Source organism: Megalopta genalis, unplaced genomic scaffold (genome assembly GCF_051020955.1).
Source record: "Megalopta genalis isolate 19385.01 unplaced genomic scaffold, iyMegGena1_principal scaffold0166, whole genome shotgun sequence".
NCBI classification, from domain to species: Eukaryota; Metazoa; Arthropoda; class Insecta; order Hymenoptera; family Halictidae; genus Megalopta; species Megalopta genalis.
This window is the reverse complement of record NW_027476235.1, coordinates 365,001-383,800: the sequence shown is the minus strand read 5'-3', so window position 1 is coordinate 383,800 and position 18,800 is coordinate 365,001. Positions and strand designations below refer to the sequence as shown.

The following is an 18,800-nucleotide window of genomic DNA, read 5'->3' as shown; positions in this document are numbered from 1 at the left end:
AAAATATTCGGGCGTTCCAATCGCTCGTCTGTTGCATCATAGCGCGTCTCGGCGCAATCGACCGATTCGCTCGATCCATTATTTTCGATTTACGGCTAAAATAAATTTTTCTAATTTTTTTCAATAACATATTCCTGCTTAAATAACTTTTTTACATAGGGATTAAGCATTTAGAACGATACATTGTTTAAAATAAGGGCACTTTACTCTTGACATTTTACGGTTTTTTCAATCTTCTGAAAAATCCTATCATTAGATTTTTTTAAAAATACGATATTCTTGCTTAACTAACGTTTCTACATAGGGATTAAGCATTTAGAACGAAATCTAATGTCAGAAAATGGCACTTTACTCTTGACATTTTTCGGTTTTTTCAATTTTCTGGAAAATCCTATCATTAGATTTTTTTAAAAATACGATATTCTTACTTAACTAACGTTTCTACATAGGGATTAAGCATTTAGAACGAAATCTAATGTAGGAAAATGGTACTTTACTCTTGATCGGTACGTTGGGACTTTGAAAATATTCGGGCGTTCCAATCGCTCGTCTGTTGCATCATAGCGCGTCTCGGCGCAATCGAGCGATTCGCTCGATCCATTATTTTCGATTTACGGCTAAAATAAATTTTTCTAATTTTTTTCAATAACATATTCCTGCTTAAATAACTTTTTTACATAGGGATTAAGCATTTAGAACGATACATTGTTTAAAATAAGGGCACTTTACTCTTGACATTTTACGGTTTTTTCAATTTTCTGAAAAATCCTATCATTAGATTTTTTTAAAAATACGATATTCTTGCTTAACTAACGTTTCTACATAGGGATTAAGCATTTAGAACGAAATCTAATGTCAGAAAATGGCACTTTACTCTTGACATTTTTCGGTTTTTTCAATTTTCTGGAAAATCCTATCATTAGATTTTTTTTAAAATACGATATTCTTGCTTAACTAACGTTTTTACATAGGGATTAAGCATTTAGAACGAAATCTAATGTAGGAAAATGGTACTTTACTCTTGATCGGTACGTTGGGACTTTGAAAATATTCGGGCGTTCCAATCGCTCGTCTGTTGCATCATAGCGCGTCTCGGCGCAATCGACCGATTCGCTCGATCCATTATTTTCGATTTACGGCTAAAATAAATTTTTCTAATTTTTTTCAATAACATATTCCTGCTTAAATAACTTTTTTACATAGGGATTAAGCATTTAGAACGATACATTGTTTAAAATAAGGGCACTTTACTCTTGACATTTTACGGTTTTTTCAATTTTCTGAAAAATCCTATCATTAGATTTTTTTAAAAATACGATATTCTTGCTTAACTAACGTTTCTACATAGGGATTAAGCATTTAGAACGAAATCTAATGTCAGAAAATGGCACTTTACTCTTGACATTTTTCGGTTTTTTCATTTTTCTGGAAAATCCTATCATTAGATTTTTTTAAAAATACGATATTCTTGCTTAACTAACGTTTTTACATAGGGATTAAGCATTTAGAACGAAATCTAATGTAGGAAAATGGTACTTTACTCTTGATCGGTACGTTGGGACTTTGAAAATATTCGGGCGTACGCGGCGCGCTCGGCGCTTCGAACAGCTCCGGTGTCCCCATTATTTTCGATTTACGGCTAAAATAAATTTTTCTAATTTTTTTCAATAACATATTCCTGCTTAAATAACTTTTTTACATAGGGATTAAGCATTTAGAACGATACATTGTTTAAAGTAAGGGCACTTTACTCTTGACATTTTACGGTTTTTTCAATTTTCTGAAAAATCCTATCATTAGATTTTTTTAAAAATACGATATTCTTGCTTAACTAACGTTTCTACATAGGGATTAAGCATTTAGAACGAAATCTAATGTCAGAAAATGGCACTTTACTCTTGACATTTTTCGGTTTTTTCAATTTTCTGGAAAATCCTATCATTAGATTTTTTTAAAAATACGATATTCTTGCTTAACTAACGTTTCTACATAGGGATTAAGCATTTAGAACGAAATCTAATGCAGGAAAATGGTACTTTACTCTTGATCGGTACGTTGGGACTTTGAAAATATTCGGGCGTTCCAATCGCTCGTCTGTTGCATCATAGCGCGTCTCGGCGCAATCGAGCGATTCGCTCGACCCATTATTTTCGATTTACGGCTAAAATAAATTTTTCTCATTTTATTCAATAACATATTCTTGCTTAGATAACTTTTTTACATAGGGATTAAGCATTTAGAACGATATAATGTTTAAAATAAGGGCACTTTACTCTTGACATTTTTCGGTTTTTTCAATTTTCTGGAAAATCCTATCATTAGATTTTTTTAAAAATACGATATTCTTGCTTAACTAACGTTTCTACATAGGGATTAAGCATTTAGAACGAAATCTAATGTCAGAAAATGGCACTTTACTCTTGACATTTTTCGGTTTTTTCAATTTTCTGGAAAATCCTATCATTAGATTTTTTTAAAAATACGATATTCTTGCTTAACTAACGTTTCTACATAGGGATTAAGCATTTAGAACGAAATCTAATGTCAGAAAATGGCACTTTACTCTTGACATTTTTCGGTTTTTTCATTTTTCTGGAAAATCCTATCATTAGATTTTTTTAAAAATACGATATTCTTGCTTAACTAACGTTTTTACATAGGGATTAAGCATTTAGAACGAAATCTAATGTAGGAAAATGGTACTTTACTCTTGATCGGTACGTTGGGACTTTGAAAATATTCGGGCGTACGCGGCGCGCTCGGCGCTTCGAACAGCTCCGGTGTCCCCATTATTTTCGATTTACGGCTAAAATAAATTTTTCTAATTTTTTTCAATAACATATTCCTGCTTAAATAACTTTTTTACATAGGGATTAAGCATTTAGAACGATACATTGTTTAAAGTAAGGGCACTTTACTCTTGACATTTTACGGTTTTTTCAATTTTCTGAAAAATCCTATCATTAGATTTTTTTAAAAATACGATATTCTTGCTTAACTAACGTTTCTACATAGGGATTAAGCATTTAGAACGAAATCTAATGTCAGAAAATGGCACTTTACTCTTGACATTTTTCGGTTTTTTCAATTTTCTGGAAAATCCTATCATTAGATTTTTTTTAAAATACGATATTCTTGCTTAACTAACGTTTTTACATAGGGATTAAGCATTTAGAACGAAATCTAATGTAGGAAAATGGTACTTTACTCTTGATCGGTACGTTGGGACTTTGAAAATATTCGGGCGTTCCAATCGCTCGTCTGTTGTATCATAGCGCGTCTCGGCGCAATCGACCGATTCGCTCGATCCATTATTTTCGATTTACGGCTAAAATAAATTTTTCTAATTTTTTTCAATAACATATTCCTGCTTAAATAACTTTTTTACATAGGGATTAAGCATTTAGAACGATGCATTGTTTAAAGTAAGGGCACTTTACTCTTGACATTTTACGGTTTTTTCAATTTTCTGAAAAATCCTATCATTAGATTTTTTTAAAAATACGATATTCTTGCTTAACTAACGTTTCTACATAGGGATTAAGCATTTAGAACGAAATCTAATGTCAGAAAATGGCACTTTACTCTTGACATTTTTCGGTTTTTTCAATTTTCTGGAAAATCCTATCATTAGATTTTTTTAAAAATACGATATTCTTGCTTAACTAACGTTTTTACATAGGGATTAAGCATTTAGAACGAAATCTAATGTAGGAAAATGGTACTTTACTCTTGATCGGTACGTTGGGACTTTGAAAATATTCGGGCGTTCCAATCGCTCGTCTGTTGCATCATAGCGCGTCTCGGCGCAATCGAGCGATTCGCTCGACCCATTATTTTCGATTTACGGCTAAAATAAATTTTTCTCATTTTATTCAATAACATATTCTTGCTTAGATAACTTTTTTACATAGGGATTAAGCATTTAGAACGATATAATGTTTAAAATAAGGGCACTTTACTCTTGACATTTTACGGTTTTTTCAATTTTCTGAAAAATCCTATCATTAGATTTTTTTAAAAATACGATATTCTTGCTTATCTAACGTTTCTACATAGGGATTAAGCATTTAGAACGAAATCTAATGTCAGAAAATGGCACTTTACTCTTGACATTTTTCGGTTTTTTCAATTTTCTGGAAAATCCTATCATTAGATTTTTTTAAAAATACGATATTCTTGCTTAACTAACGTTTCTACATAGGGATTAAGCATTTAGAACGAAATCTAATGTAGGAAAATGGTACTTTACTCTTGATCGGTACGTTGGGACTTTGAAAATATTCGGGCGTTCCAATCGCTCGTCTGTTGCATCATAGCGCGTCTCGGCGCAATCGAGCGATTCGCTCGACCCATTATTTTCGATTTACGGCTAAAATAAATTTTTCTCATTTTATTCAATAACATATTCTTGCTTAGATAACTTTTTTACATAGGGATTAAGCATTTAGAACGATATAATGTTTAAAATAAGGGCACTTTACTCTTGACATTTTTCGGTTTTTTCAATTTTCTGGAAAATCCTATCATTAGATTTTTTTAAAAATACGATATTCTTGCTTAACTAACGTTTTTACATAGGGATTAAGCATTTAGAACGAAATCTAATGTAGGAAAATGGTACTTTACTCTTGATCGGTACGTTGGGACTTTGAAAATATTCGGGCGTTCCAATCGCTCGTCTGTTGCATCATAGCGCGTCTCGGCGCAATCGACCGATTCGCTCGATCCATTATTTTCGATTTACGGCTAAAATAAATTTTTCTAATTTTTTTCAATAACATATTCCTGCTTAAATAACTTTTTTACATAGGGATTAAGCATTTAGAACGATACATTGTTTAAAATAAGGGCACTTTACTCTTGACATTTTACGGTTTTTTCAATCTTCTGAAAAATCCTATCATTAGATTTTTTTAAAAATACGATATTCTTGCTTAACTAACGTTTCTACATAGGGATTAAGCATTTAGAACGAAATCTAATGTCAGAAAATGGCACTTTACTCTTGACATTTTTCGGTTTTTTCAATTTTCTGGAAAATCCTATCATTAGATTTTTTTAAAAATACGATATTCTTGCTTAACTAACGTTTCTACATAGGGATTAAGCATTTAGAACGAAATCTAATGTAGGAAAATGGTACTTTACTCTTGATCGGTACGTTGGGACTTTGAAAATATTCGGGCGTTCCAATCGCTCGTCTGTTGCATCATAGCGCGTCTCGGCGCAATCGAGCGATTCGCTCGATCCATTATTTTCGATTTACGGCTAAAATAAATTTTTCTAATTTTTTTCAATAACATATTCCTGCTTAAATAACTTTTTTACATAGGGATTAAGCATTTAGAACGATACATTGTTTAAAATAAGGGCACTTTACTCTTGACATTTTACGGTTTTTTCAATTTTCTGAAAAATCCTATCATTAGATTTTTTTAAAAATACGATATTCTTGCTTAACTAACGTTTCTACATAGGGATTAAGCATTTAGAACGAAATCTAATGTCAGAAAATGGCACTTTACTCTTGACATTTTTCGGTTTTTTCATTTTTCTGGAAAATCCTATCATTAGATTTTTTTTAAAATACGATATTCTTGCTTAACTAACGTTTTTACATAGGGATTAAGCATTTAGAACGAAATCTAATGTAGGAAAATGGTACTTTACTCTTGATCGGTACGTTGGGACTTTGAAAATATTCGGGGGTTCCAATCGCTCGTCTGTTGCATCATAGCGCGTCTCGGCGCAATCGACCGATTCGCTCGATCCATTATTTTCGATTTACGGCTAAAATAAATTTTTCTAATTTTTTTCAATAACATATTCCTGCTTAAATAACTTTTTTACATAGGGATTAAGCATTTAGAACGATACATTGTTTAAAATAAGGGCACTTTACTCTTGACATTTTACGGTTTTTTCAATTTTCTGAAAAATCCTATCATTAGATTTTTTTAAAAATACGATATTCTTGCTTAACTAACGTTTCTACATAGGGATTAAGCATTTAGAACGAAATCTAATGTCAGAAAATGGCACTTTACTCTTGACATTTTTCGGTTTTTTCATTTTTCTGGAAAATCCTATCATTAGATTTTTTTAAAAATACGATATTCTTGCTTAACTAACGTTTTTACATAGGGATTAAGCATTTAGAACGAAATCTAATGTAGGAAAATGGTACTTTACTCTTGATCGGTACGTTGGGACTTTGAAAATATTCGGGCGTTCCAATCGCTCGTCTGTTGCATCATAGCGCGTCTCGGCGCAATCGACCGATTCGCTCGATCCATTATTTTCGATTTACGGCTAAAATAAATTTTTCTAATTTTTTTCAATAACATATTCCTGCTTAAATAACTTTTTTACATAGGGATTAAGCATTTAGAACGATACATTGTTTAAAATAAGGGCACTTTACTCTTGACATTTTACGGTTTTTTCAATCTTCTGAAAAATCCTATCATTAGATTTTTTTAAAAATACGATATTCTTGCTTAACTAACGTTTCTACATAGGGATTAAGCATTTAGAACGAAATCTAATGTCAGAAAATGGCACTTTACTCTTGACATTTTTCGGTTTTTTCAATTTTCTGGAAAATCCTATCATTAGATTTTTTTAAAAATACGATATTCTTGCTTAACTAACGTTTCTACATAGGGATTAAGCATTTAGAACGAAATCTAATGTAGGAAAATGGTACTTTACTCTTGATCGGTACGTTGGGACTTTGAAAATATTCGGGCGTTCCAATCGCTCGTCTGTTGCATCATAGCGCGTCTCGGCGCAATCGAGCGATTCGCTCGATCCATTATTTTCGATTTACGGCTAAAATAAATTTTTCTAATTTTTTTCAATAACATATTCCTGCTTAAATAACTTTTTTACATAGGGATTAAGCATTTAGAACGATACATTGTTTAAAATAAGGGCACTTTACTCTTGACATTTTACGGTTTTTTCAATTTTCTGAAAAATCCTATCATTAGATTTTTTTAAAAATACGATATTCTTGCTTAACTAACGTTTCTACATAGGGATTAAGCATTTAGAACGAAATCTAATGTCAGAAAATGGCACTTTACTCTTGACATTTTTCGGTTTTTTCAATTTTCTGGAAAATCCTATCATTAGATTTTTTTTAAAATACGATATTCTTGCTTAACTAACGTTTTTACATAGGGATTAAGCATTTAGAACGAAATCTAATGTAGGAAAATGGTACTTTACTCTTGATCGGTACGTTGGGACTTTGAAAATATTCGGGCGTTCCAATCGCTCGTCTGTTGCATCATAGCGCGTCTCGGCGCAATCGACCGATTCGCTCGATCCATTATTTTCGATTTACGGCTAAAATAAATTTTTCTAATTTTTTTCAATAACATATTCCTGCTTAAATAACTTTTTTACATAGGGATTAAGCATTTAGAACGATACATTGTTTAAAATAAGGGCACTTTACTCTTGACATTTTACGGTTTTTTCAATTTTCTGAAAAATCCTATCATTAGATTTTTTTAAAAATACGATATTCTTGCTTAACTAACGTTTCTACATAGGGATTAAGCATTTAGAACGAAATCTAATGTCAGAAAATGGCACTTTACTCTTGACATTTTTCGGTTTTTTCATTTTTCTGGAAAATCCTATCATTAGATTTTTTTTAAAATACGATATTCTTGCTTAACTAACGTTTTTACATAGGGATTAAGCATTTAGAACGAAATCTAATGTAGGAAAATGGTACTTTACTCTTGATCGGTACGTTGGGACTTTGAAAATATTCGGGCGTTCCAATCGCTCGTCTGTTGCATCATAGCGCGTCTCGGCGCAATCGACCGATTCGCTCGATCCATTATTTTCGATTTACGGCTAAAATAAATTTTTCTAATTTTTTTCAATAACATATTCCTGCTTAAATAACTTTTTTACATAGGGATTAAGCATTTAGAACGATACATTGTTTAAAATAAGGGCACTTTACTCTTGACATTTTACGGTTTTTTCAATCTTCTGAAAAATCCTATCATTAGATTTTTTTAAAAATACGATATTCTTGCTTAACTAACGTTTCTACATAGGGATTAAGCATTTAGAACGAAATCTAATGTCAGAAAATGGCACTTTACTCTTGACATTTTTCGGTTTTTTCAATTTTCTGGAAAATCCTATCATTAGATTTTTTTAAAAATACGATATTCTTGCTTAACTAACGTTTTTACATAGGGATTAAGCATTTAGAACGAAATCTAATGTAGGAAAATGGTACTTTACTCTTGATCGGTACGTTGGGACTTTGAAAATATTCGGGCGTTCCAATCGCTCGTCTGTTGCATCATAGCGCGTCTCGGCGCAATCGACCGATTCGCTCGATCCATTATTTTCGATTTACGGCTAAAATAAATTTTTCTAATTTTTTTCAATAACATATTCCTGCTTAAATAACTTTTTTACGTAGGGATTAAGCATTTAGAACGATACATTGTTTAAAATAAGGGCACTTTACTCTTGACATTTTACGGTTTTTTCAATCTTCTGAAAAATCCTATCATTAGATTTTTTTAAAAATACGATATTCTTGCTTAACTAACGTTTCTACATAGGGATTAAGCATTTAGAACGAAATCTAATGTCAGAAAATGGCACTTTACTCTTGACATTTTTCGGTTTTTTCAATTTTCTGGGAAATCCTATCATTAGATTTTTTTAAAAATACGATATTCTTGCTTAACTAACGTTTCTACATAGGGATTAAGCATTTAGAACGAAATCTAATGTCAGAAAATGGCACTTTACTCTTGACATTTTTCGGTTTTTTCATTTTTCTGGAAAATCCTATCATTAGATTTTTTTTAAAATACGATATTCTTGCTTAACTAACGTTTTTACATAGGGATTAAGCATTTAGAACGAAATCTAATGTAGGAAAATGGTACTTTACTCTTGATCGGTACGTTGGGACTTTGAAAATATTCGGGCGTTCCAATCGCTCGTCTGTTGCATCATAGCGCGTCTCGGCGCAATCGACCGATTCGCTCGATCCATTATTTTCGATTTACGGCTAAAATAAATTTTTCTAATTTTTTTCAATAACATATTCCTGCTTAAATAACTTTTTTACATAGGGATTAAGCATTTAGAACGATACATTGTTTAAAATAAGGGCACTTTACTCTTGACATTTTACGGTTTTTTCAATTTTCTGAAAAATCCTATCATTAGATTTTTTTAAAAATACGATATTCTTGCTTAACTAACGTTTCTACATAGGGATTAAGCATTTAGAACGAAATCTAATGTCAGAAAATGGCACTTTACTCTTGACATTTTTCGGTTTTTTCAATTTTCTGGAAAATCCTATCATTAGATTTTTTTAAAAATACGATATTCTTGCTTAACTAACGTTTTTACATAGGGATTAAGCATTTAGAACGAAATCTAATGTAGGAAAATGGTACTTTACTCTTGATCGGTACGTTGGGACTTTGAAAATATTCGGGCGTACGCGGCGCGCTCGGCGCTTCGAACAGCTCCGGTGTCCCCATTATTTTCGATTTACGGCTAAAATAAATTTTTCTAATTTTTTTCAATAACATATTCCTGCTTAAATAACTTTTTTACATAGGGATTAAGCATTTAGAACGATACATTGTTTAAAGTAAGGGCACTTTACTCTTGACATTTTACGGTTTTTTCAATTTTCTGAAAAATCCTATCATTAGATTTTTTTAAAAATACGATATTCTTGCTTAACTAACGTTTCTACATAGGGATTAAGCATTTAGAACGAAATCTAATGTCAGAAAATGGCACTTTACTCTTGACATTTTTCGGTTTTTTCAATTTTCTGGAAAATCGTATCATTAGATTTTTTTAAAAATACGATATTCTTGCTTAACTAACGTTTTTACATAGGGATTAAGCATTTAGAACGAAATCTAATGTAGGAAAATGGTACTTTACTCTTGATCGGTACGTTGGGACTTTGAAAATATTCGGGGGTTCCAATCGCTCGTCTGTTGCATCATAGCGCGTCTCGGCGCAATCGACCGATTCGCTCGATCCATTATTTTCGATTTACGGCTAAAATAAATTTTTCTAATTTTTTTCAATAACATATTCCTGCTTAAATAACTTTTTTACATAGGGATTAAGCATTTAGAACGATACATTGTTTAAAGTAAGGGCACTTTACTCTTGACATTTTACGGTTTTTTCAATTTTCTGAAAAATCCTATCATTAGATTTTTTTAAAAATACGATATTCTTGCTTAACTAACGTTTTTACATAGGGATTAAGCATTTAGAACGAAATCTAATGTAGGAAAATGGTACTTTACTCTTGATCGGTACGTTGGGACTTTGAAAATATTCGGGGGTTCCAATCGCTCGTCTGTTGCATCATAGCGCGTCTCGGCGCAATCGACCGATTCGCTCGATCCATTATTTTCGATTTACGGCTAAAATAAATTTTTCTAATTTTTTTCAATAACATATTCCTGCTTAAATAACTTTTTTACATAGGGATTAAGCATTTAGAACGATACATTGTTTAAAGTAAGGGCACTTTACTCTTGACATTTTACGGTTTTTTCAATTTTCTGAAAAATCCTATCATTAGATTTTTTTAAAAATACGATATTCTTGCTTAACTAACGTTTCTACATAGGGATTAAGCATTTAGAACGAAATCTAATGTCAGAAAATGGCACTTTACTCTTGACATTTTTCGGTTTTTTCAATTTTCTGGAAAATCGTATCATTAGATTTTTTTAAAAATACGATATTCTTGCTTAACTAACGTTTTTACATAGGGATTAAGCATTTAGAACGAAATCTAATGTAGGAAAATGGTACTTTACTCTTGATCGGTACGTTGGGACTTTGAAAATATTCGGGGGTTCCAATCGCTCGTCTGTTGCATCATAGCGCGTCTCGGCGCAATCGACCGATTCGCTCGATCCATTATTTTCGATTTACGGCTAAAATAAATTTTTCTAATTTTTTTCAATAACATATTCCTGCTTAAATAACTTTTTTACATAGGGATTAAGCATTTAGAACGATACATTGTTTAAAGTAAGGGCACTTTACTCTTGACATTTTACGGTTTTTTCAATTTTCTGAAAAATCCTATCATTAGATTTTTTTAAAAATACGATATTCTTGCTTAACTAACGTTTCTACATAGGGATTAAGCATTTAGAACGAAATCTAATGTCAGAAAATGGCACTTTACTCTTGACATTTTTCGGTTTTTTCAATTTTCTGGAAAATCGTATCATTAGATTTTTTTAAAAATACGATATTCTTGCTTAACTAACGTTTTTACATAGGGATTAAGCATTTAGAACGAAATCTAATGTAGGAAAATGGTACTTTACTCTTGATCGGTACGTTGGGACTTTGAAAATATTCGGGGGTTCCAATCGCTCGTCTGTTGCATCATAGCGCGTCTCGGCGCAATCGACCGATTCGCTCGATCCATTATTTTCGATTTACGGCTAAAATAAATTTTTCTAATTTTTTTCAATAACATATTCCTGCTTAAATAACTTTTTTACATAGGGATTAAGCATTTAGAACGATGCATTGTTTAAAGTAAGGGCACTTTACTCTTGACATTTTACGGTTTTTTCAATTTTCTGAAAAATCCTATCATTAGATTTTTTTAAAAATACGATATTCTTGCTTAACTAACGTTTCTACATAGGGATTAAGCATTTAGAACGAAATCTAATGTCAGAAAATGGCACTTTACTCTTGACATTTTTCGGTTTTTTCAATTTTCTGGAAAATCCTATCATTAGATTTTTTTAAAAATACGATATTCTTGCTTAACTAACGTTTTTACATAGGGATTAAGCATTTAGAAAGAAATCTAATGTAGGAAAATGGTACTTTACTCTTGATCGGTACGTTGGGACTTTGAAAATATTCGGGCGTTCCAATCGCTCGTCTGTTGCATCATAGCGCGTCTCGGCGCAATCGACCGATTCGCTCGACCCATTATTTTCGATTTACGGCTAAAATAAATTTTTCTCATTTTATTCAATAACATATTCTTGCTTAGATAACTTTTTTACATAGGGATTAAGCATTTAGAACGATATAATGTTTAAAATAAGGGCACTTTACTCTTGACATTTTACGGTTTTTTCAATTTTCTGAAAAATCCTATCATTAGATTTTTTTAAAAATACGATAATCTTGCTTAACTAACCTTTCTACATAGGGATTAAGCATTTAGAACGAAATCTAATGTCAGAAAATGGCACTTTACTCTTGACATTTTTCGGTTTTTTCAATTTTCTGGAAAATCCTATCATTAGATTTTTTTTAAAATACGATATTCTTGCTTAACTAACGTTTTTACATAGGGATTAAGCATTTAGAACGAAATCTAATGTAGGAAAATGGTACTTTACTCTTGATCGGTACGTTGGGACTTTGAAAATATTCGGGCGTACGCGGCGCGCTCGGCGCTTCGAACAGCTCCGGTGTCCCCATTATTTTCGATTTACGGCTAAAATAAATTTTTCTAATTTTTTTCAATAACATATTCCTGCTAAAATAACTTTTTTACATAGGGATTAAGCATTTAGAACGATACATTGTTTAAAATAAGGGCACTTTACTCTTGACATTTTACGGTTTTTTCAATTTTCTGAAAAATCCTATCATTAGATTTTTTTAAAAATACGATATTCTTGCTTAACTAACGTTTCTACATAGGGATTAAGCATTTAGAACGAAATCTAATGTCAGAAAATGGCACTTTACTCTTGACATTTTTCGGTTTTTTCAATTTTCTGGAAAATCGTATCATTAGATTTTTTTAAAAATACGATATTCTTGCTTAACTAACGTTTTTACATAGGGATTAAGCATTTAGAACGAAATCTAATGTAGGAAAATGGTACTTTACTCTTGATCGGTACGTTGGGACTTGGAAAATATTCGGCCGTACGCGGCGCGTCTCGGCGCTTCGAACAGCTCCGGTGTCCCCATTATTTTCGATTTACGGCTAAAATAAATTTTTCTAATTTTTTTCAATTACATATTCTTGCTTAAATAACTTTTTTACATAGGGATTAAGCATTTAGAACGACATGTTGTTTAAAATAATGGTACTTTACTCTTGTGATTTTTCGGTTTTTTTTGATTATTTTGAAAAATAAATTTTTGTAATTTTTTTAAATACGATATTCGTGATCAGTGAACGATTTCACATATGGATTAAGCATTTAGAATCGTGCGGACGCGTTATTAAAAAAGTTTACTCGATGCGATGGGACTTTAAAAAGTTTGTGAAAATTTTCATATTGGGAAAAAATGTGTAATTTTTTGTCTAGTTTACGGTAGTGTAATTTATTTTAATGTTTACTATAAAAATTTTTTTCGTTCGTTCACGCGCTATGTTACAACAGCACGGCCGGGCGGTCTGTTGCCGCGGCGGTTTACACTCATAAGCGCGCGTGCTATTCGGCCGGCGGCGCCGGCGTCCTTGCCGGCCGTTCGGTATCTATAAGAGATACACGGTCCGTGCGAGGCGGACGGAGCAGAGCGGGTTTTGGGCCAATTCTACGATCTCGGTCGAGAAGCTGTCTCAGAGCTCCTTCGGGGCTTCGGTCCTGACTGTTTCGTGCCGTTTACGTTACGGACTTTTCTCCACACAGCGTGGCCACGGGTCGGTGTCTTTGACCGAATGGCCCATATGTGGCAAGCCCTACGGGGTTGGTTACCCGTATGCACTTTGTATGTATACTCGTACTCACTGAGCAATCGACTCTTCTGTCCGAGCGATGGAAAAATTTTTTAAAATGCATCTGTAAGATTTGGAAGCAAATCGTACCAATTGAAAACTGTGGCTAAAATGAATAGCCCAGTGGAGAGAGAAAACTATCAAAAAACTGATTTTTTAAATCAAGAGGTGTCAGAAATCGAAATGCCTAGCGCGAGCGGAAGAACACGCTTTCTCGCCAGTCCAGCATGTGTCCTGTCCGTTCTTCCTCGGCTTGCCGATTTTGCCCAGATCAGAGGTTTCGTGCTTCCGGCGGTCAGAAGATCAGCGTGAGCGTACGCGCTTCCACGACTATGGCATCACCCATGTACTTTTTCCTTTGAATATATTTGAGTACATAAAAAATATTAAAACATATAGAGAGAACTGTGTCTTGGATCTTAAAAATTTGTCAATAGCGATGATATATTATTACTTAACTTGAAGTATTTGTACGTTTTAGCTGGGACGTACATTTATCTTACAAGATGTTAATAGCGAGACTCTTGAAGATAAAATTATCTTGTGATTTTATGAAGGCAAAGATAGAAACGTACGAAGCTGGCGTACGTAGAAAAATGTGATTTTATGATAGAACAAAAATATAATACGTACGTTTTTGGGCGTACGGTAATATCTGTATGGTAGAAAAATGAAAGAAATTGAGCGTTAAAGAAGATATGTTACAAGCGCGGAATGTGGCAAAACTTGTACATATTTGAAAGAGAAAAATGGTGTGTCGACCTGACATATATATATGAAACAGGCGACGATGGAAAAGGATTTAAATTTTGTCCATTTTATATATACATATTGTATAGTTCCCTGGTTGATCCTGCCAGTAGTCATATGCTTGTCTCAAAGATTAAGCCATGCATGTCTCAGTACATGCCGTATTAAGGTGAAACCGCGAATGGCTCATTAAATCAGTTATGGTTTCTTAGATCGTACTAAAATTTACTTGGATAACTGTGGTAATTCTAGAGCTAATACATGCAAAACAGAGTTCCGACCAGAGATGGTAGGAACGCTTTTATTAGATCAAAACCAATCGGTGGCGGGTGTTTACACTCGTCCATCGTTTGCTTTGGTGACTCTGAATAACTTTGTGCTGATCGCATGGTCTTATAGCACCGGCGACGCATCTTTCAAATGTCTGCCTTATCAACTGTCGATGGTAGGTTCTGCGCCTACCATGGTTGTAACGGGTAACGGGGAATCAGGGTTCGATTCCGGAGAGGGAGCCTGAGAAACGGCTACCACATCCAAGGAAGGCAGCAGGCGCGCAAATTACCCACTCCCGGCACGGGGAGGTAGTGACGAAAAATAACGATACGGGACTCATCCGAGGCCCCGTAATCGGAATGAGTACACTTTAAATCCTTTAACGAGGATCCATTGGAGGGCAAGTCTGGTGCCAGCAGCCGCGGTAATTCCAGCTCCAATAGCGTATATTAAAGTTGTTGCGGTTAAAAAGCTCGTAGTTGAATCTGTGTGTCACAGTGTCGGTTCATCGCTCGCGGTGTTTAACTGGCATTATGTGGTACGTCCTACCGGTGGGCTTTGCTCTTCACGGGGCGGTCCAACTAATATCCCATCGCGGTGCTCTTCACTGAGTGTCGAGGTGGGCCGGTACGTTTACTTTGAACAAATTAGAGTGCTCAAAGCAGGCTACCTTCGCCTGAATACTGTGTGCATGGAATAATGGAATAGGACCTCGGTTCTATTTTGTTGGTTTTCGGAACCCCGAGGTAATGATTAATAGGGACAGATGGGGGCATTCGTATTGCGACGTTAGAGGTGAAATTCTTGGATCGTCGCAAGACGGACAGAAGCGAAAGCATTTGCCAAAAATGTTTTCATTAATCAAGAACGAAAGTTAGAGGTTCGAAGGCGATCAGATACCGCCCTAGTTCTAACCATAAACGATGCCAGCTAGCGATCCGCCGAAGTTCCTACGATGACTCGGCGGGCAGCTTCCGGGAAACCAAAGCTTTTGGGTTCCGGGGGAAGTATGGTTGCAAAGCTGAAACTTAAAGGAATTGACGGAAGGGCACCACCAGGAGTGGAGCCTGCGGCTTAATTTGACTCAACACGGGAAACCTCACCAGGCCCGGACACCGGAAGGATTGACAGATTGATAGCTCTTTCTTGATTCGGTGGGTGGTGGTGCATGGCCGTTCTTAGTTGGTGGAGCGATTTGTCTGGTTAATTCCGATAACGAACGAGACTCTAGCCTGCTAAATAGACGTAATTATGGTATCTCGAAGGCTCTCGGCTTCTGCCGGTGGGGTTTTTACTACCAACGTACAAACAAATCTTCTTAGAGGGACAGGCGGCTTCTAGCCGCACGAGATTGAGCAATAACAGGTCTGTGATGCCCTTAGATGTTCTGGGCCGCACGCGCGCTACACTGAAGGAATCAGCGTGTGTTCCCTGGCCGAAAGGCCCGGGTAACCCGCTGAACCTCCTTCGTGCTAGGGATTGGGGCTTGCAATTATTCCCCATGAACGAGGAATTCCCAGTAAGCGCGAGTCATAAGCTCGCGTTGATTACGTCCCTGCCCTTTGTACACACCGCCCGTCGCTACTACCGATTGAATGATTTAGTGAGGTCTTCGGACTGGTGCGCGGCAATGTTTCGGCATTGCCGATGATGCCGGGAAGATGACCAAACTTGATTATTTAGAGGAAGTAAAAGTCGTAACAAGGTTTCCGTAGGTGAACCTGCGGAAGGATCATTACAATGTTCCAATATATCTCAAAGAGAGAGGAGAGGAGGAGAGAAAATGAATTCGATTAGTTTGTGGATAAGAATTCATATAAAAAAAAAAGATATTGTTGAGCCCGCCAGATCATTCGTGCGTGATTTACACGGCCAGACGTGTGTACTACACGTATTAGGCCTTTGATCTGCGTTGCGTAGGCCACAACAAATCTTTCAAAGAGAGAGATATATGTGTTGTTGGGGTTTGTGATTATGAAGGTGCCCCAACACACAAAAATATATAAAAATGTACAAAGTTGGGATGTGGTGTGGTGGAGAAGAGTTGGGCCCGACCAGATCATTCGTGCGTGATTTACACGGCAGACGTGTGTACTACACGTATTAGGCCTTTGATCTGCGTTGCGTAGGCCATCTTCCTTCCAAGACACACACGTGTTGGGGTTTGTGTGATTTTATGATAGTGCCCCAACACGGAAAAATAAGCGTACGAGAAGAGTTGGGCCCGACCAGATCATTCGTGCGTGATTTATACACGGCCAGACGCGTATTATATTACACGTATTAGGCCTTTGATCTGCGTTGCGTAGGCCATCTTCTCGATAGAGAGAAAGCCCAATGTATTCTTTTTTCTTTCTTTACAGTTGTAGTAGGACAGGGAGGGATGCGAGCGTGCTAATCACGCTTCCTCAAGTCTTCGCTGTGGTGTGTAAAAAAAAAAGAAAAAAAGGAATCGTTGGGAAAGTCCAAAGGACGAAAATATCGGGCAGTCTGAAGATAACTTAATGCTCGTTTACATTGGTATCAAGAGAGACCGGCTTGTGTAGCTCGTTTCAATGCTGTGTCGTTGTCATTGACACCCTACTCTGTTGCGCGCTAGTGGCAGCATGAGCGTGGGACGTATATATATATATGACACCCAGCTAGAGCCGGCCGTGAGTCCGTCCGGTGTAAATAACGACGAAAGGAGAGAGAAACTTTTCGAATCCAGTATCGGGTTGATAATTGTCCAGTTTGAATATCCATATCCCCGTCGTTTTTGGAGGTGATATACTCTCTGTGTTTCTTCGATAGAAGGCTTTTCAATGTTCTATTCGCTCCGACCGTCGAACTTGCAAGAAAACAGTGGTTTTGGATTTGCTCGTACATATATATATGGTTTCGACGGAAATATCTCGTTCTTTAAGGGACAATTATGTCGTCGTACGACGACTCCCGAATCTCCTTCGCGCGCTGGTTGGAGCTCTTCGGGTATCGGCTTGTTCCGAAATATAACACAAAAATGTGGTGGATAGCAAATACACATTATATTATATATGAGAGAATAAAAGGGAAAAATTACCCTGAACGGTGGATCACTTGGCTCGTGGGTCGATGAAGAACGCAGCTAATTGCGCGTCAACGTGTGAACTGCAGGACACATGAACATCGACATTTCGAACGCACATTGCGGTCCACGGATACAATTCCTGGACCACGCCTGGCTGAGGGTCGTTTACGTACTTATAAACTGCTTGCGTTGATGGCACTTGTTGCCTATATACGTACGAGCGAATGATGGGCGCTTCGTCGGCGTTTGTCGCGGTCCTATGGATATTGAGAAATTTTACGTACGTCTAACAGTCTTCGAGAGAGATGGAAATCGTGTTCGAACTAGCGTGAGTGTGGAAGGCGGTGTCGTGTGTCGTATATGTTTTATATACGTCCGCCCGTCTGAAACACCGCTTCGAAGCGGTGACAAAATCTTTTTCGGGACGATTCGTATTCGTAGAACTATCGAGATTTCACTGGTACATTTTCAACGCGCTCCCGACGTCGCCTGAAATGAAACGAGATGGGTTTAACCCACGAAAGCGTACTACACGAGTCTGTCCTATGTGAAGACTGTGTACAGAGATCGAACGAACGCATGAAAGAAATTGAACGAAAGAACACATAACCCGCAAAAATATAGAGTAGAATTGTGACCGTTGCTTCGAATTTGAATTTATATGTATATATATATCATAGCCCCAGGGAGTGGAACCTATGAGTGTGGAAGGATGTCTCTTACCGTTATGTTGTCAGAGGAAAAAAAGTCTCTCTCTTCGTACGACACATTTGTGTACGAATTGTATCGATGGCTATATAGATCCGATGTTGCACATATTCTGAGTAAAGAACACCCCACCCGGGTTACCGTCCTAAAACTCTTCTATTGGTGTGGCTATGATGTGTGTGTCAACGCAATCGCGAGTCTGGTTCTACGGGAAAACCGTTTGTCGGTCGCCCCATATATCTTTTT

The 18,800-nt window shown here is 35.7% G+C and overlaps 2 non-coding genes across 2 annotated transcripts; both read left to right on the top strand.

Moving 5' to 3' along the window:
* Positions 1–14,614: 14,614 nt before the first annotated feature.
* LOC143262672 (small subunit ribosomal RNA) lies at positions 14,615–16,535 on the top strand. Its single transcript, XR_013036402.1, has one exon. It is a non-coding gene; the product is annotated as a small subunit ribosomal RNA (ribosomal RNA).
* A 1,320-nt stretch (positions 16,536–17,855) lies between these two features.
* Positions 17,856–18,010, top strand: LOC143262662 (5.8S ribosomal RNA). Its single transcript, XR_013036392.1, has one exon. It is a non-coding gene; the product is annotated as a 5.8S ribosomal RNA (ribosomal RNA).
* Positions 18,011–18,800: the final 790 nt, after the last annotated feature.